Here is a 20822-nt window from a genome sequence, read left to right as displayed (position 1 = left end):
AAGGCAATCGTGATTAATAAAGTTAATTAACGAATGCCTTGAATTCTATCATTTTTCAGAAAAAGTGTTGATCTTTATTGATTATTTTGGAACGAAATTTGAATAAATAAGTTTGAAATTTGGTAACCTTAACATAACCATATTTCTCATCAGAATAACATCAAACAGAAATAAACACCATTGCTGTATCCCAACAAAGTAATCTTATAAATGAGTGGATGGAAACTTTAAATTAAAGGAAAGCTATTAATACTCAATAAAAATACAAAAACCAAAAAAGTTATTTACGACCCTTAGAGCCGAAGGGGTAAAGCTGAATAAAAGAATAATTCGAGAAAACATGCATTTAAGTTTTTTTTTTGGTCATATTCCATATATTATTCAAAAATTGTTATTTTTGTAAATAAACTTAAAATAACCCGATAAAATTACCAAATACAAATTAAAATATGAAAAATTGTTAAGTATTACTAACTCAAAATCGATCATATTTGCACTTATACCTCTTTGGCTCTGAGGGTCTTTTTTCAATCCAAATATTGGATATCAATCGATAATGTCAATATAATTTGTTCCGATAGTACGATCTTAAAATAGAAACCAATTGAGGCGCCAGGATCAGATGAACATCATTTTCATAGGAATAATTAATTTTGACAGGTTTCCAAATTTAAATCAAATACCATTTAAGTACACAAAGGTAAGTACGACGGTTTTTCGTATAGTACAACTTAAATCTTTTAAGAAAATCAGCAGTGGATCTATTTAGGCAAACGATCAATTTGATGCAGAATATTTTTTTTTATTACACTGAAGATATAAGCATGATCGAGATAAGTTTGTCGCCCCTCTGCTAGGTCCAGTTTTGACACAACTCGCTAAACTTATCACTAAAACTAATGAACTGCTGTTTTCTTTACTTACTTCGCTTTATAAGGTAAGTAGGGACGGTAGATTTTCTCTAACCTTCTGAATGTTAGTATTGTTTCATTGCAAAGTTTGTCGTCATGAACACGCTAGATTAAAAAAAATGCAACTGAAAATGATGCACATCATTTCGACATAGTAGTTATAATAAAAAGTAAACCAAAACAACGCTGTAAACATCCGTTATTGTCGAGATTCCGAAATCTGTAGAAATAACAGTTTATTTCCAAAAACTTATTCAAAAAATTGATTATTTTATCATGTTTTCGAATCTCCAAAACACATAGAAATCCACAATAAAAACACCATGGATAAATTCCTTTGACTAGAGTATTTGTTGTGAATGTAAATCATTAAAAGAATTCACACCTTTTCGAGATATTTGGAATAAACAGCAATGCTCTCGTGACCTTCCATTACGTCAAATAAAACAATATTTGAAAAACTGAGAATTTCACTTATACTGTATTTGTTTTCTCCACTCGATCAGTGTTCCACCGTACCCGACAAAAACAAACACAAATCGTCGCCAGTGTATTGCTACCTCACGCACTCACACGCTCTCTCGCAACACTGGCAAAATTATCGGTGGGCCACCGTCCGTAAGCAGAACTTCACCAGGTCAAAACCAGTGCAACACCGTCCGAATAAACAAACAGTTTGACAGCACCTAGTGGTGCACTAGGGCAACACGAGTGCAACACTCGGCATAAACAAATACACTATTATTATGCTGTATTATTGCACCGACGACCTACATGATTGGATAAAGCTTGGCAAAGTTTCGGCTGTCCCTGGAACCAACAAAACAGTCTGACCTCGCGGTCGTCAGCCGCACGCAAACACGGTCTCCACTGTAACTTCTACCACCAGCCACCAGCTTGATTCCCAGACTAAGGAAAGGGATAGCGGTGACTAACTTAGTTCAAAAATCGGATATAAGGGGCAAACGAGCATCAATAGCCCCGAAGTATTTCGAAATTTTCATGTGTACTAACAATAAGACAACATGTTGCATAAGTGATCGCTGTACACTGTCAGTTTACTGCCCGCAACAGTGCCGACGCGAGCATGTGATATCTGTACGAAACATTATAAATCCGGACTGCAAAAAGCTTTATTATTTACATAGTATTCCGTCTCACGACATAACTTGACAAAAGCTTGTTTTGGACTTAAAAAAAAGCTTGTTTTGGACTTATGAGTCGTACAAAATAGCCTCTCTATTCCCGCAAGTTAAAGTTTCTCTGAACAATATACTTGTAATTGAATACCTGTATTGAAATTTTCAATGAATCTAATTAGATTTTTGAAATCGAAACCAATCGTATGAATTTTAATATCAAGTCTCATTTTAAAAACAGAATCTGTAGTCTGAAGTACAAGTCTGAATAATTTTAGTTATAAATTACTCAACTTTAAATCTTATAACTGAACCCATTACCTTATAATATATCATTTGAGGCACTTGGCATCAGAGGGTTGCAAGTGCAAATGATAGTTTCGAAAAAACACGCTTCAAAGTTGTGAAGGTGCTCGATTAATCATATATTTTTCGAATTCGAACAGTTTAATTCAATCAAAAAGTGTTTAGAAAAATTATGAAAAATCTCGGTTTTGCACCTCACTTTCATTGAAACATGAAGAATCTTATAGGTTTACTTAACTAAAAATTGATGATTTTGGTACTTGCACCCCTCTGATACTGAGGGCCTCATTTATAAATTTAAATTCTCATTCTAAATCATAAATCTAAATCTGGATTAAGATGTCTTAGTTTTGACAATATGTACATTCTGAATAAAGAACCTGAAATTTATTTATATTTATTAAAACCTGAAATTTGTGAATTCCAAATCTAAAATCGGAATTGAAATCATGCATTTGAATATGTGATTCTTAATTAGAATTCCATTTAGATGCAGAATTTTGAATCCCAATTCTGAATTGTAAATATGAATTATGAGTTTTATTCTGAATATGAATTTGAATTCTGTGATTGGATTCTGAATCTGTTCCACAGTGTTAAAATAAGCAAACATTTGCAAAAACATCATCGATGTCATTCTGAATCTGGGTTCTGAACCTGAATGGATATTCTGAATCCCAAATCTGAATTCCAAATGAATCTAAAATCTGAATCTGAACTTGTGAAATGTACATCTTAATTTTGAATTTATATTTATCATAAATATGAATCTAATTTTGAATCTGATAACTGATTCAAATTCAGAATCTGCCAAAACACATTGTTTGCTAGAAGAATTCCTTCATCACCCCTTTTTGTTTCGACTCGTTTTTGGCTTTTTAGAAATAATACAAAATAAAAAAATAGTTGACTTTTATTTAAAATAATATTGCTAATGTTGGAATGTAAAGCAACCTATATTAACGGATAGCTCCAAACAATCATGATAAAACGAATCAAAATATTCGTCGAAAAAATTCAAAGAATAAACATAGATATTGGTTGTTTTTTTTTTTGTAAATCTTTAATTGAAACGGCTCATATTTTCAGATTTTAAGGAGACAAACAAATTTGTTGATTGTTAAAGAATTATTGATGTCCCATAAGTTCCGAATGTTATGATTGCTTCAAGTACCCGCTAGATTACGAGAAAATACTCTCCAAATTTCATAAGCACTTAACTCGTTTCGGTGTTTCTGTTTCATTCAACGTAATGAAAGCTCACGTGAGAATGTTGTTTCATAACAACAATTTACAATGAAGTATTCAGGAATATGATAGTGACATACTGAAGACCTAAATCAAAATTTAAATTATTTCAATTTTATGCAGCTCATAAAAATACCAATGAATGCATATCCTGTTTCACTTGGAATCATAAGGGTCGATTGCACGATTTATTAGCTTAGCTCATAAGGTACACCGGGGTAAGTGTGGACGATGGCTATTAAAACAATACTGTGCACTATTTTCTCAAACTTGTAATGCAGAATGTTCAATTTACTAGTAATCTATCCAATAACTGTAAAAAAATAGAATTCAGACAATAACGGATGTTTACAACGACTTTTTTGCGAATTTTCTATTTTCACCTACGATGTCGAGGTGATGTGCATCTTTTTCAATTGCCAATTTCTCGTAAACTAGCCGGCTCTACATTGAAACAATCCTTATATTCCAAACAACCAGTTAGGAAAAGAAACGGCGGTTAAAGATGAAGAAAAAAGTGTTTATTTACAAAAAACTAAAATCTTGTCTCCAACCCCTGCCTGGGGTAAGTGTGGACGGCTTTAAAAAGACTTGATGTTTACACATTTTTTCAATTTTCTGTCCTTCATCCTTCATGAATTGCATTTTTTAGCTAAGTTTAGCATTCGGTTGATGAAAAGTTTGGTAAAGTACTTGTTTGTTCAGTGTTTTTTTGATAAAATCGGAACTCGTGTGTTGTATCATAAATTACACAAAATAATTATTGAAAGATGCCTTACTAATAATATCATGAACTTTTTTTTCAAACTTTTGGACGGTTCGAGCAATAAAATAACGTATTCAACCAAGAAAACACAAATTGTTTGAAAATTTCCTGAGAAACCAAAAAGAAAATCTTCCGTCCACACTTACCCCATAAATCGGGGTAAGTGAAGACACCAGCAGTCCATTACAATTTACGTAATAACTTTTTTCGCTTTGCTTCTATCGAGCTCATCTCTTCAGCGTTTGTAAACAACATGTTCTGCATTACACTGAATGTAATTTTATGAAAATTGCTCCACTGCTGATTTTTGAATGATTTTTTAAAGTTGAACTATACGAAAAACCGTCCACACTTACCCCGGTGTACCTTATACATTTTGAAATTAGCAATTATGAAAATAAAATTAATTTCGTCATAATTTTCACCTGACCGGTTTCTAACACCCCCTCCCCCACCAATGATGACAGGGGACAAATGAAGCGTCGTTTATGTAAAATTTAATCCTGAAAGGGCGATGATCCCTGGTGAAAAGATTCACTCCCCGTAAATAAAAAAATCACAATTACTTACCCCGATATTGTTCGCACTTGTCCCACGGCAACACCTAATTTTTTCTCAAAAATACCTTCTTCCACAATCCACTTGAAAAAAAAAATCCAAACACTCGATCACGTATGTATGTATGGCTTTGGTGTTTCTTGGCCGAGAGTTTTATACTATATAACCACTTTTCCACTCGATCACTTTTCAACGAAAAAGCTGTTGAAAAGGCTTTTTTGTAGACTAAAAAATGCTCAACAAAAACCCATTTCCTACACGCTCCTTTTTGATTACTCAAAATTAAGTTTGACCAAAATTCAAAAGTTAGTTTAATTCTAAGAACTTAAAGTTGAGTCTCGTTTTCCTCCTTTGTGTTGATGAAAGAACATGTCACAAAATTTGAATTCACTTATCCGGAACAATTACCGGAAGACAGTAAGAACGAACGTCATAATTAAATGTCCACCGTTGTCAGCGTGAAATTACGTCCGTTATTGTCAGCATGTAGTGTGCGGCTTGGAATGTAATTTCTTGTGGGAATCATCCGGATGTTACAATCAAACGTACATTCGAGCAGAGTATCTTAGCATCATAAGATTTAATTTTGATTCGCAAAACGTTTAATTAAGTTAATTTGAGTTGTAAAAAATAACTTTGCTCAAATTTGAGTATAAAGACATAGGCGACAATTGCGTGCCATTTGGAACTTCATTTTTGCACAGTTAGTTGATCGTGTTGTTTTGGTTGCATGTGTTATTTTAATTCGATCCGCTGAAAACTGTCCCGACTCCCGACTTTCAAATTCCGGCTCAAATGTCTCGACTTCGATCCGACTGGAGGATGTGGGCTATTCCTGGAGCCCGGTGGTTGTGTCGAAGACAGAATGCTGACATTGGAAGGTGCTTTCTGGCTGCTGTTGGCTTTCAGGTGAGTTTTTTCTTGTTCAACGCTAAGATAATATTTTGTAGTGAAAATTTCACCTTCTAGCTATTGGAAAAGGTTCCCCGGGCGATGCGATTCAGCCGAGGACTAAATAAAAGCCTGTTTTTTGGAGTGTACCGATATAACATGGACAGAAATTTATTTTTAAAATCTGCAAGATGTTGAGGTAAGATGCTTCTTGAATTAGTTTGGCTTGAGGTTAATTTTTTCTTGAATGTGTATATTTCTAGGCTGTCGTGATATATTATATTCTCGTGGAAACTTTTCATGCGCAAAGGTTCCGGCGTTCCATGGCTGAGACTTTCGGAGCAGTGCCGCTCCCGGAGGCTTTTGGATTCCATCGCTGCTGTTGACTGTGATGGCAGCCCAAACGTACCATATAGCGGTGCCGGTTCGGCTGAACTTGGAACGGCCTCTTTCCGTTTCTATTGTCGGTTTACGGGGTGCTTTCGAAACACGCTGCGTATACCAGTTCAAATCATTCTTCGTGTTGATGTTCCAGATTATGAAGTTTTCGAGTAAGATAAGATATATGTTCCGATAAGTGATTGTTATTTTTTTGAGTAACGATAGCCTTCTTTAGTAATACATAAGGTTAAGGATAGATAATAAGTATTACCAAGTATTATCATGTTTGTATTTGACAGTAGATTAAACTGATTTTGTTGTACAAAATTAAAACAAAATCGAATAAAAGTTTGATGCGATTTGATTGTAGTATTGATATGTACGAAAAAAAAAAACATTTTTTGTTACTTTTCGAAAATTACTCCAAAAAGAAAAAAGCGATCAATTTTGAAATTTTCACCCTAGTAGATGGTTTGTCGGCCTGGTCTACATGCGTAGGTATATCGATCATAAAAAAACATACCGATCAAAACCAATTATGAACATGAATATAAAATTAATGATTACAAAATAAAAAAAAAAACATACCGATCAAAATCAATTAAGAAGACGAATTTAAAATAAAGATTACAATATAAAAAAAAAGGTTCCCAACCATGTATTTCAAATAATGCAACATTTGCTCCTGGTAACCTATGGAGTGAAGACAGCGAGAAATGAGTATCAATGATTCTACCATAGAGTCCAATGATCGGTAAAACATATTTTTAAATTTCTATATAAGGTCATTTTTGGTCATTTTATCGGCCTAGTCAACATGCATAGGTATATCGATCATAAAAAAACATACCGATCAAAACCAATAAAAAACATGAATATAAAATTAAAGATTACAATATAAAAAAAGGTTCCCAACCATGTTTTCCGAATAATTCAACATTTGTTATGTATAACCTATATAGTCAAGACAGCGAGAAAATAGTATCTATGATTCTAACATAGAGTCAAATGATAGGTAAACTATATTTTCAAATTTGTATATATGAAGCCTTCAGGATCAGAGGGGTGTAAGTTCCAAAATCGTCAATTTGAATTAAGATAACCAACGGTTTTTTTATGTTTCAATGTACATCTGGTGCATTTACCTATTTATAATTTTTTTTCGAAAACTTTTTGATTGAGTTTAAACTGCTCGAATTCGAAAAATATATGAAAAATTGTGCAACTTAACAACTTTGAAGCGGGTTTTCTCGAAACTATCATTTAGGCACTTGTACCCCTTTGATCCCAACCGCTTTATATGATAGTTTTTGAAATTTCCAGTTTAGTAAATGGTATGTCGGGCTGGTCTAAACGCATGAGTATATCGATCATAAAAAACATACCGATCAAAATCAATTAAAAAGACGAATTTAAAATCAAGATTACAATATAAAAAAAGGTTCCCAACCATGTGTTTCAAATAATTCAACATTTTTCTGGGTAACCTATGGAGTCAAGACAGCAAGAATAGAATATGATTCTAACATAGAGTCCAATGGTCGGTTGAATATATTTTCAAATTTGTATCTATGTTCATTTTTACAATTTTCAGTTAAGTAAATGGAATGTCGGCCTGGTCTACTCGCATAGGTATGTGTATCGGTCAGAATCAATGTATAAGGCGAATATAACATAACGAATACAATATCTAAAAATTTGGCTTAAAAAGTTTTCTCTTCAATAAGCTTCGAAAACGATGTTTTATCACTCCTCGATAAAATGCGTGCTTCTTCAAAATGGATCACTTTGAAAATGGCAACGAATGAAAAAATATCTCAATTTCAACTTTTTTAACCATTTTATAATTTTGGCATGAGAACTACCATCATGATTGCAATTTTTCCAAAAATTGATTTAAAAGCAACAGTATTAAATTATTAATTAAGTAACCATATAAAAGGGTTAATGAAAATAAGCGTATGAAGAAATTGATATGGTGTGCTTCGTTCTCCCGCACGCGCCCCTTCGTCGTTTTGTCCTCCACAGAGAAACCTGAATATAATGTTATGGGAAGTCTCGAAGTAACAATCGCTTTCATACCATGCAGTGTGGGCACGACGTACTCATCAACGACTTCATTAATTTGGGGGTCGTACCCCTTGGTGAAAACCATAAATATGTTTAATGCATCGGAACTTCGGTTCCGATGCTTTTTTTGGATTGGTTCGGTTTTTAACTGAACCAAAATAATGAAAAAAATAACCTTTGACCTTTAACCTTTGAAACAGTCTTCTTCCCCTCACACGGTTTCTGTCATGATGACATCAAACCTGAGTGGGAATGAAGCCTGTACGTTTTCCCTTGCACACATCGACAGATCCATACTTTCAAATAGCAAGCGCGTATCTATGACGTCATGTATAATTTGACGTCATATTATCGATCATCTTGATTAGTGATAGCTTGACATTGCTGGCAAGCCAAATGGCCACGTTTTTTGGAGTGATGATTTTTGATATTTACTATGAAAAAAAAATTTTCAAACTATTTTGTATTTTTTTCTTTTTTTTATAGGTTGAAGAAGAAAAAAAATCAAATTTTTCAAGATAAAAATCATTTTTATTGTACTGCTCAGTTTCACAAAAACGTCGAGAACAAAGTTTACAAAAATTCACACAAATACACACAAATACACAGACATCATCAGAACTCATCGAGCTGATTCGATAGGTACCTATAAAGGTATATCTAAGACCCATAATTAATGATCTCCCAAATCGACCGATAACTATACCTTTCTGTAAAATATAAAAAAAGGTTCCCAACCATGTTTTCCGAATAATTCAACATTTGTTATGTATAACCTATATAGTCAAGACAGCGAGAAAATAGTATCTATGATTCTAACATAGAGTCAAATGATAGGTAAACTATATTTTCAAATTTGTATATATGAAGCCTTCAGGATCAGAGGGGTGTAAGTTCCAAAATCGTCAATTTGAATTAAGATAACCAACGGTTTTTTTATGTTTCAATGTACATCTGGTGCATTTACCTATTTATAATTTTTTTTCGAAAACTTTTTGATTGAGTTTAAACTGCTCGAATTCGAAAAATATATGAAAAATTGTGCAACTTAACAACTTTGAAGCGGGTTTTCTCGAAACTATCATTTAGGCACTTGTACCCCTTTGATCCCAACCGCTTTATATGATAGTTTTTGAAATTTCCAGTTTAGTAAATGGTATGTCGGGCTGGTCTAAACGCATGAGTATATCGATCATAAAAAACATACCGATCAAAATCAATTAAAAAGACGAATTTAAAATCAAGATTACAATATAAAAAAAGGTTCCCAACCATGTGTTTCAAATAATTCAACATTTTTCTGGGTAACCTATGGAGTCAAGACAGCAAGAATAGAATATGATTCTAACATAGAGTCCAATGGTCGGTTGAATATATTTTCAAATTTGTATCTATGTTCATTTTTACAATTTTCAGTTAAGTAAATGGAATGTCGGCCTGGTCTACTCGCATAGGTATGTGTATCGGTCAGAATCAATGTATAAGGCGAATATAACATAACGAATACAATATCTAAAAATTTGGCTTAAAAAGTTTTCTCTTCAATAAGCTTCGAAAACGATGTTTTATCACTCCTCGATAAAATGCGTGCTTCTTCAAAATGGATCACTTTGAAAATGGCAACGAATGAAAAAATATCTCAATTTCAACTTTTTTAACCATTTTATAATTTTGGCATGAGAACTACCATCATGATTGCAATTTTTCCAAAAATTGATTTAAAAGCAACAGTATTAAATTATTAATTAAGTAACCATATAAAAGGGTTAATGAAAATAAGCGTATGAAGAAATTGATATGGTGTGCTTCGTTCTCCCGCACGCGCCCCTTCGTCGTTTTGTCCTCCACAGAGAAACCTGAATATAATGTTATGGGAAGTCTCGAAGTAACAATCGCTTTCATACCATGCAGTGTGGGCACGACGTACTCATCAACGACTTCATTAATTTGGGGGTCGTACCCCTTGGTGAAAACCATAAATATGTTTAATGCATCGGAACTTCGGTTCCGATGCTTTTTTTGGATTGGTTCGGTTTTTAACTGAACCAAAATAATGAAAAAAATAACCTTTGACCTTTAACCTTTGAAACAGTCTTCTTCCCCTCACACGGTTTCTGTCATGATGACATCAAACCTGAGTGGGAATGAAGCCTGTACGTTTTCCCTTGCACACATCGACAGATCCATACTTTCAAATAGCAAGCGCGTATCTATGACGTCATGTATAATTTGACGTCATATTATCGATCATCTTGATTAGTGATAGCTTGACATTGCTGGCAAGCCAAATGGCCACGTTTTTTGGAGTGATGATTTTTGATATTTACTATGAAAAAAAAATTTTCAAACTATTTTGTATTTTTTTCTTTTTTTTATAGGTTGAAGAAGAAAAAAAATCAAATTTTTCAAGATAAAAATCATTTTTATTGTACTGCTCAGTTTCACAAAAACGTCGAGAACAAAGTTTACAAAAATTCACACAAATACACACAAATACACAGACATCATCAGAACTCATCGAGCTGATTCGATAGGTACCTATAAAGGTATATCTAAGACCCATAATTAATGATCTCCCAAATCGACCGATAACTATACCTTTCTGTAAGAAAGGCAAAAAGGTTCCCAACCATGTTTTCCGAATAATTCAACATTTGTTATGTATAACCTATATAGTCAAGACAGCGAGAAAATAGTATCTATGATTCTAACATAGAGTCAAATGATAGGTAAACTATATTTTCAAATTTGTATATATGAAGCCTTCAGGATCAGAGGGGTGTAAGTTCCAAAATCGTCAATTTGAATTAAGATAACCAACGGTTTTTTTATGTTTCAATGTACATCTGGTGCATTTACCTATTTATAATTTTTTTTCGAAAACTTTTTGATTGAGTTTAAACTGCTCGAATTCGAAAAATATATGAAAAATTGTGCAACTTAACAACTTTGAAGCGGGTTTTCTCGAAACTATCATTTAGGCACTTGTACCCCTTTGATCCCAACCGCTTTATATGATAGTTTTTGAAATTTCCAGTTTAGTAAATGGTATGTCGGGCTGGTCTAAACGCATGAGTATATCGATCATAAAAAACATACCGATCAAAATCAATTAAAAAGACGAATTTAAAATCAAGATTACAATATAAAAAAAGGTTCCCAACCATGTGTTTCAAATAATTCAACATTTTTCTGGGTAACCTATGGAGTCAAGACAGCAAGAATAGAATATGATTCTAACATAGAGTCCAATGGTCGGTTGAATATATTTTCAAATTTGTATCTATGTTCATTTTTACAATTTTCAGTTAAGTAAATGGAATGTCGGCCTGGTCTACTCGCATAGGTATGTGTATCGGTCAGAATCAATGTATAAGGCGAATATAACATAACGAATACAATATCTAAAAATTTGGCTTAAAAAGTTTTCTCTTCAATAAGCTTCGAAAACGATGTTTTATCACTCCTCGATAAAATGCGTGCTTCTTCAAAATGGATCACTTTGAAAATGGCAACGAATGAAAAAATATCTCAATTTCAACTTTTTTAACCATTTTATAATTTTGGCATGAGAACTACCATCATGATTGCAATTTTTCCAAAAATTGATTTAAAAGCAACAGTATTAAATTATTAATTAAGTAACCATATAAAAGGGTTAATGAAAATAAGCGTATGAAGAAATTGATATGGTGTGCTTCGTTCTCCCGCACGCGCCCCTTCGTCGTTTTGTCCTCCACAGAGAAACCTGAATATAATGTTATGGGAAGTCTCGAAGTAACAATCGCTTTCATACCATGCAGTGTGGGCACGACGTACTCATCAACGACTTCATTAATTTGGGGGTCGTACCCCTTGGTGAAAACCATAAATATGTTTAATGCATCGGAACTTCGGTTCCGATGCTTTTTTTGGATTGGTTCGGTTTTTAACTGAACCAAAATAATGAAAAAAATAACCTTTGACCTTTAACCTTTGAAACAGTCTTCTTCCCCTCACACGGTTTCTGTCATGATGACATCAAACCTGAGTGGGAATGAAGCCTGTACGTTTTCCCTTGCACACATCGACAGATCCATACTTTCAAATAGCAAGCGCGTATCTATGACGTCATGTATAATTTGACGTCATATTATCGATCATCTTGATTAGTGATAGCTTGACATTGCTGGCAAGCCAAATGGCCACGTTTTTTGGAGTGATGATTTTTGATATTTACTATGAAAAAAAAATTTTCAAACTATTTTGTATTTTTTTCTTTTTTTTATAGGTTGAAGAAGAAAAAAAATCAAATTTTTCAAGATAAAAATCATTTTTATTGTACTGCTCAGTTTCACAAAAACGTCGAGAACAAAGTTTACAAAAATTCACACAAATACACACAAATACACAGACATCATCAGAACTCATCGAGCTGATTCGATAGGTACCTATAAAGGTATATCTAAGACCCATAATTAATGATCTCCCAAATCGACCGATAACTATACCTTTCTGTAAGAAAGGCAAAAAAGATGGCTCGCAGATGTGTCGTCTCAGTTTTAGATGGAAGTGATAAAATAGTGCACTTAAAAGTTTTTTTGAAACCGCCAGACGAGACCATAAGAAAATGAATAGATTGTAGGATTTTCTTTTCCAGTTTTGGTTATCAGAGGAATATTTGTGAAACTGTCAAAAGAAAAAAAAGTTTGCAATAAGGAATGAAAGCGCGTGTTGAGCAAGTAATATTTTGAAGGCATAGCAAAGCATAAAATAGCATAGCATTGGGTGACTACACACATCTTGCATTGGCTGATACACGAGGTACAACTAACAATCAAATCCAACACAAGATGCCAAAATGAGTACCTGGATTCAATACTAAATTCAAGTGTTGTTATTGAGAATCAATATGGTACCAAAATGCACACTACGGCAATTCAATGTATTTAATCATATAGGGATAGTCTGAACAGCTAAATAAACTTTTCAGGTACAAGAGAACTAATGCTTGTTCAGACAGGAAGGGGGACTAATATTCATGTTTTAAGGAAATCCTATTTAGTGAATAGGAAAAAAAAATAAAACAAATACAAAAATTCAAATAAAAATGGAAAGAGCTCACCAATTTTTTGGGATATAAGAGAACCAGTATTGCCACTTGCGGTCTTCTTCGAACCCATTATGGCACGACTTTTCGCTATCATTACCATCGGCACTAGAATCATAAAAATATTTTAATCTATTATCACCTGGGGTGCTCCTCACATCCTTTGGCAAAAAATGGTCCAGTTTCTTAAGCTGATAATAAGTCCGTAGTTGAAGAAAAACGTTTTTTCGGCACGCTGCTTTCATTGATATAAAATCGTAGCAGCCCACGACCTCTCGATGTTACTTGTATTTTTTCACCATAACCACCTAAATTTTGTAACTGAGAAATGTTTGTGATAATTTTGACTTCCTGAATCAAATCAAATTTGATAAAATTCTTTATTAAAACCGGTTTATATTCCTTCACATTTCACAATATCCCGATATGAATCTCTCCCCTGATGAACACAATCACATCACTTCATTGATCACCGTTTCAGTGAAATGCTAATAGGAATTGTTTGTAGAGGCAAAAAAAACAAGTTCAAGATTTAAGGAGCTTAATGCCAAATGAAAAAGTGCAAACTCCATGAACCAACATTTGTTTAATTTTTTTAAACATTTGTAAACATCATGGAACGAACTAACCGAATGTAGAACAGTGCATTTCTGTAGATTTGTTTTTTTCTTGTCAGCTTCTGATAATTTCTCACACTGTTGTTATGCTCGAGGCTCGATTTAGATCTTCCCTCGAGGAAGACATTATCGCTATAGACAGACAATATCGCCCGACAATTCAATTGCAAAGTTTCACTGTTTTTAACGATTTATACTTCATAAATATTCAAAAAAACAAATTTTCACCGACGAAGAGAAAAAAAAACACGTGCGCTGCCATCCAGTCGTGGTCTGCTCCTCAGCAAATAATATTTTGAAGGCAACTGAGAAATTAGTTTTGAAAGGGATGTGGAAGCGGGCTTTATTTTAACTGAAGGAACGGCTTGCAGTTGCTTAGTTGCATACCGAGGCATACTGCGATTATGTAAATTTGTTAATAAAAATGAGAAAATGTGTTTCAAAGTAAAAGATTTTATAGCGTTTCACCACACCCACTCATACAAAAACCCCTTGGTAATGGACACTAACTGTTCTCAGACATGCTGAGCAAATTGAAAATCAACATTAAAAACTAAAACGCGGACAAACTTTAATCATTCTAAGAACGTAAAAGAAAATCTGCGAGGGAGTATAAAAATGCAAAAAAAACTCAATAAATCTCAGTGGAAAAATATTCCTTTGAAGAGATCCATTTTAATTATTTAAAAATTAATTTTTTATTTATAAGAATTAAGAAAAAAAAAACTAAAACTAAATTATTAGGACTGAATTTGCTGCTTAGAAGTTATCAAAATAAAAAAATTGCTAGATTAGTGGTTGGTTATTGGCTTAGATTTACTTTGAAGTATTAGTTCGATCTTGAAAATATTTCCATTGGAACTGTTTTTTTCTATCTTCGGGGAGGCTTTTGAACTTCGTAGGACCAATGGGGGTCGGGCGCACTGGATTTTGACAGCTGAACAGAGTGAAGGAAAATGTAAACAAATGATGCATGGAATCAACACTTTTAAAAGTGAAATTTTGAAACACCTGCCGAATTTTCACAAAAACTGGTGAAAGGGAAAGTTCGGGAAACTATTCAAGATTTTTTTTGGCTTTTTTTTAATTTTTTTTAATGTGTTCTCAAGGTTAGTATTATGTGATTGATGTCAGTGCTTTCAAATGGTATTGAAAAACAAGCTTTTTTAAAAAGTGAATTTATCAATGAAAAATGGCCAGATTTCAATTTTTTTCAACTTTGCATTCATAAAAAATAGTTGAATAATCACATATGAGCGAGTTTTGGTTGTGTCGTTATTCGCTTACTCGAACTGCATACATATTTGAGCTTAAAAACACTTTATTTGAAATTTTTGGCTGCTGCAAAACTGTTAAAGTAAATAAATTAGAATACACTCTAGGTCGTTTGATCTTTATTTACATTCCAGAACGATCAAAGCGGTTCCGCTAGAGAATTCGTTTTGTTCTAATATGCTTGTTTTGGTCAATAAAATCAGTGATTTTTATATGTAAAAAAAATTGGTAGTTTCGAATTTCAAAATTCTACCAAAAATCGTTTTGCAACTAGTTATATCTCTATTAACTTTTAGTGAAAAAACGGGGAGGGTTAATGCAAAAATTCCCCATAAAATAATGTTTTCTGTGAGGTTCCATAAAGCGATTAATTAAACATGCGTTTTATTTTAATCATCTGTAACTAGATCGTTGAAAAAAAATTTACAAACTATACGAAATTTGAATCTACTTACGTTAAACAACGAACTTGTCGAAGAAACGGACCAAAAAAACCTTTTTAAACTATTGAAATAACTGTTTGAAAAACCTCATAAATATGTTCACTTGGTGTACACTTGAGCTCACTCTGTTCGTAAATTTCACAGCTGGCAGCAGTGCAGCTGAACTGAAGCGAATGGAGGAAATTCGACGTTGACCAAGACAAGTAGAAGTTGTGTTGCGCAGAAGATGGTGAGATTGACGGGTTTTATGAACTTTCAGGTCCGCATTAAATATCAAATTTTGGTTATGGTTAAATGAGTGCGAAGTATCGAATTTGTAAACAACTGTTTGTAAATCGCACAGAATAGAGAGAGGTAATATGATATGAGATCTATTGGAATAAAGTAAATTGTTTGGGTGAAGACGGGGGAGATTATAAATTGTTTTAATGCAACTATTGCGGAGGGTTTGTAAACGTTAGAGAAGAAACAATGGGCTTTAGTCCAAACTGCTATCAAATAATATAGCCGGGAGTGTATGAAGGCAAAATAGAATTTCAGTAAAACAAGTTTTGTAATTGATCATTGTGGCGCGCCAAGAAAAAAAATCATCTAGAGTTGTTCCCAGATACTTGAAGTGAGTTACCTTTTCTATTATTGTAGTAGATAGTTAAGGATCTTTGTGTCCAATCATGTACTTTGTTTAAGCAAGATTCAGGGTCAGAAGGTTGGTGGAAAAATAACTATCAAGAACTCTTAAATCTTCTCCCTTACGGTTGATAATGACATTGGGACAGTTTGCGGGATAAAAGAGAGCTGTGTCAGCTACAAACAGGCGAGGTATACCGTGTAACCGCAGCCTGCTGATATCGTTTTTGTAAAGTAGGAAAAGTAAGGGTTCGATATTGCTGCCTTGCGGAACACCAACCTCCAACTGCTCTAGGGAGCTCTTTTCTTCTCCAAAGTAGACAAATTGCTTTCTATTTAACAAATAGCTGCATATTTAGTTGACTAAGCCTCTTATGCCATAGCACTCAAGTTCGAGAAAAAGATAGCCACAATTTTTTCGTGTCTATTTCTTGAATTACAGAATCCATCAACTCGAAGATTTGATTTAGGCTTCGAAAAAACCTTCCATGATTATTTTTGCGAAATCTGCTCAAAAAATTTTGTTTTGGTGGCTAAATAAAAAATATTTACAACACAATTTATTCTTATTTGGTTTGATTTGCCAAATAGAGTGAAAAAATCCGGGCATTTTTCAATGAAATCCGGGCAACCAGTTCGAGCCGGACTGTTTCCAAATTTTGTATCAAATATCCGGGCAAACCCGGATAAAACCGGGCAATCTGGCAACCTTATATTAGAGGTATTACATTTATAAAGACTCATAAAACTTGAAGAAATATAGTTTTTGTAGAATCGGTCATTAAAATCTGGCACAATGTATTCCACTACAGGAAAAATTAACTTCATGAAAGGACAAAACCAAAGAAAGAACATAGCAGTTAAGTCGATTTGCTGCTATCCGTGCGCTCTCGACCGAATGTATAATATAAATACATTTCGCCATACATATTAATCAGAACGAGCTCGAATAGCAGGCTGAAGGTTGAAGAAGGAGGGCGACGACGAAGAAGAAAGCAGAAAAAAAACAACATCAGGAAGTCAGAACATCCTCGAGCCCCAGAAGGAAGTCGTTGACGTTTTGCCTCCGATGCCGCCGATTGCTCGATACCAACACACACACACTTAAACCGACATATATAATCTGACACTCTCTGGAGCCACCACCTCACATCGCCACCATGCCATGCCATGCCACCCTTTAACGCTACTGAGCTACTTTAGGATATGTGGGGTGTTTGGGGCCAAAGAAAAGCCGGCAAAATGTTAAGAAGCTGGAAGTTTAAGTAAAATATACTCCTTCCCTTCTTTCGTTCCACACACCAACTTGAGCTAGAAGGCAGGCAGGCAGTTGTGGCTTCCAATTATAAGGAAAAACTAAAGTTCAGAACAAGAAGAAAGAACACAGGCCGAAGCAAGTCGAAGTGGCTGAACCTTGATTGCCGTTTGGTGTGAGCATATCCGTTTAATGAAAGCAGGAAGCAGGAAGGAAGGAAGGAAAGACGGAAAGAGACATTCAGGATTATGTGAACAGGGTTGGTCGGTCTCTCTCTTCTTGTTTTTTTTTGCCTGGAGCCAGGGTCGAAACTTAGTAGGCTATGTGTGGTTTTTGTTCAGGCAATACCTTCTTCGGCCTCTTAGTTAAATATGCATAATGGAGTGCACGAACGGAATTGCTGAACGGGAGCTGTTGCGTGCAGAAATAACACCGTTCTCAGGCAGTAGTAGGCTTTGATTTTGCTTGCTGGCTAGCTAAACTTAGTCGGGTGACTGCTAGTTATTTCAAGGATCACCTTTCGGGTAACTAGCCTACTTGCACGGCATTTGTGTTTGTTTTTGCTGCCTGATCCGAGTTCGAATCTTCTTTTTTTTTGTTTGAAGTTTATTTTGGTAAAAATAGAATAAATTGCAACAATCAACGGGAAAAAGTACAAAAGATTCGCAGCGAGCGAATCTGCCGATGCTGATGCTGAAAATGGAAGGCAAAAAGAACAAAGTGAAAATATCATCAACGAGCTGGATTATAAAAGGTCAACTGGAAAAGGATTCACAGCTCTCGTTTTTGGGTAAATATGTAACACTAGGGGAAAAAAGGAAAATAATTTTCTTTTTTTGGGAGTTGACCCGGCTGATTGGGATGAGGACAAGTAGTATTATATACTGATAAAATGGCTGAAGCTATTCAGCTTTCCGATTGATAAAAGTTTATCTAAAAAATGGTTTTCTTCAACTCCGAACTTTTTAGAAGTTTAAAACGTTTCATTAAAGCATTCTGTCGAACTTTGAATGACTTTTTTTTATCGTTTGTTGAGATTAAATCGTTATGAACATTAGACTGAGTCGATTTGGGGTCATTTTCGAATTTCGCAAACCCTGGGGTCTTAAAAGCTTCGTCTTGGTCCAAAACTCATCCATAATTTTTTGCAGAATTTTTAAGTAACGTTTACATGAGTAAATTTGAACTTTTAGGTTTGTATGGGAAAATTGAATATATTGTACTGAAAAATCAACATCGTTTTCGTTTCTTCTGTGGAACCGAGCCAGCTGACGGGTTTTGTGCCAATTTATAAAATTCCTTGAGGAAATTTTCCGCTGAACAACTTTGTCGAAGACCGTAACTTTGTATTTTATTTGGCAAAAAAGTTATTAGCATTTTAATAGGGGTATGTCTTTTCGCATTGATAAACAGTAAATTCAATAGACATCACTGCTGGACCCTCGCGAAGTATTGCATGAAAAGTAGTCATGCAATACCTCGATAGGCACCCTGCAGTGATGTCAATTTAATTTACTGTTTATCAATGCGAAAAGACATACCCCTATTAAACTGCTAATAACTTTTTTGCCTAATAAGATACGAAGTTACGGTCTTCGACAAAGTTGTTCAGCGGAAAATTTCCCTAAGGAATTTTATAAATTGGCACAACAACCATCAGCTGGCTTAGTTCCACAGAAGAAACAAAAACGATGTTGATTTTTCAGAACAAAATATTCAATTTTCCCATACAAACCTAAAAGTTCAAATTTACTCATGTAAACGTTACTTAAAAATTCTGCAAAAAATCATGGATGAGTTTTGGACCAAGACAAAGCTTTTTAGACCCCAGGGTTTGGGAAATTCAAAAATGACCCCAAATCGACTCAGTCTAATGAACATAGCAACATAACAAAAATGGTCAAAATGAAAAAAAAAAAAAAATCAAAAAATGACAGAAATGACAAAATTGAAAAAAATGACAAAAATGACAAAAATGACAAAAATGACAAAAATGACAAAAATGACAAAAATGACAAAAATGACAAAAATGACAAAAATGACAAAAATGACAAAAATGACAAAAATGACAAAAATGACAAAAATGACAAAAATGACAAAAATGACAAAAATGACAAAAATGACAAAAATGACAAAAATGACAAAAATGACAAAAATGACAAAAATGACAAAAATGACAAAAATCACAAAAATGACAAAAATGACAAAAATGACAAAAATGACAAAAATGACAAAAATGACAAAAATGACAAAAATGACAAAAATGACAAAAATGACAAAAATGACAAAAATGACAAAAATGACAAAATTGACAAAAATGACAAAAATGACAAAAATGACAAAAATGACAAAAATGACAAAAATGACAAAAATGACAAAAATGACAAAAATGACAAAAATGACAAAAATGACAAAAATAACAAAAATGACAAAAATGACAAAAATGACAAAAATGACAAAAATGACAAAAATGACAAAAATGACAAAAATGACAAAAATGACAAAAATGACAAAAATGACAAAAATGACAAAAATGACAAAAATGACAAAAATGACAAAAATGACAAAAATGACAAAAATGACAAAAATGACAAAAATGACAAAAATGACAAAAATGACAAAAATGACAAAAATGACAAAAATGACAAAAATGACAAAAATGACAAAAATGACAAAAATGACAAAAATGACAAAAATGACAAAAATGACAAAAATGACAAAAATGGCAAAAATGACAAATATGACAAAAATGACAAAAATGACAAAAATGACAAAAATTACAGAAATGAAAAAATTACAAAAATGACAAAAATGACATAAATGACAAAAATGACAAAAATGACAAAAATGAAAAATTTGACTCAAATGACAAAAATGACAAAAATGGCAAAAATGAAAACATGACAAAAATAAACATGACAAAAATGAATCGAATAACAAAAAATGGCAAAAATTACGAAAAATGGCAAAAATGACAAAACAAATTTAAACGACGAAAGCCACGAAATGGAATTAATCGTTATTTTTGGTAAAAAGATCACTGATTGAAAGTTTTCAAAAGTATGCAAATCGTAAGTGCATTCTATTAAAAAAATCTCCCAAATGTGTTGAAAATCCAATTGCTTCCATTTTCACTGAAGGGCTCCAAAACTTCATGATAATTTGTTGACGGATGTAGATTCAGACCATTTGACGACACACACATCAAATCGAATTAAAATATCCGCACAAATCCTTCATTTTGGC

General features: G+C 33.5%; 1 protein-coding gene and 1 long non-coding RNA gene across 3 annotated transcripts in view; one reads left to right on the top strand and one right to left on the bottom strand.

Moving 5' to 3' along the window:
* LOC129758225 (zinc finger MIZ domain-containing protein 2-like) overlaps positions 1-20822 on the bottom strand; it is a 242085-nt gene that overhangs the window by 133584 nt on the left and 87679 nt on the right. The window lies entirely within an intron of this gene.
* LOC129758226 (uncharacterized) lies at positions 5725-6180 on the top strand. The gene is made up of 3 exons (XR_008739917.1): positions 5725-5837; positions 5898-6018; positions 6083-6180. It is a non-coding gene; the product is annotated as an uncharacterized LOC129758226 (long non-coding RNA).

The sequence above is a fragment of the Uranotaenia lowii genome, chromosome 3, assembly GCF_029784155.1.
Source record: "Uranotaenia lowii strain MFRU-FL chromosome 3, ASM2978415v1, whole genome shotgun sequence".
NCBI classification, from domain to species: Eukaryota; Metazoa; Arthropoda; class Insecta; order Diptera; family Culicidae; genus Uranotaenia; species Uranotaenia lowii.
This window is presented reverse-complemented; position numbering and strand designations above follow the sequence as displayed.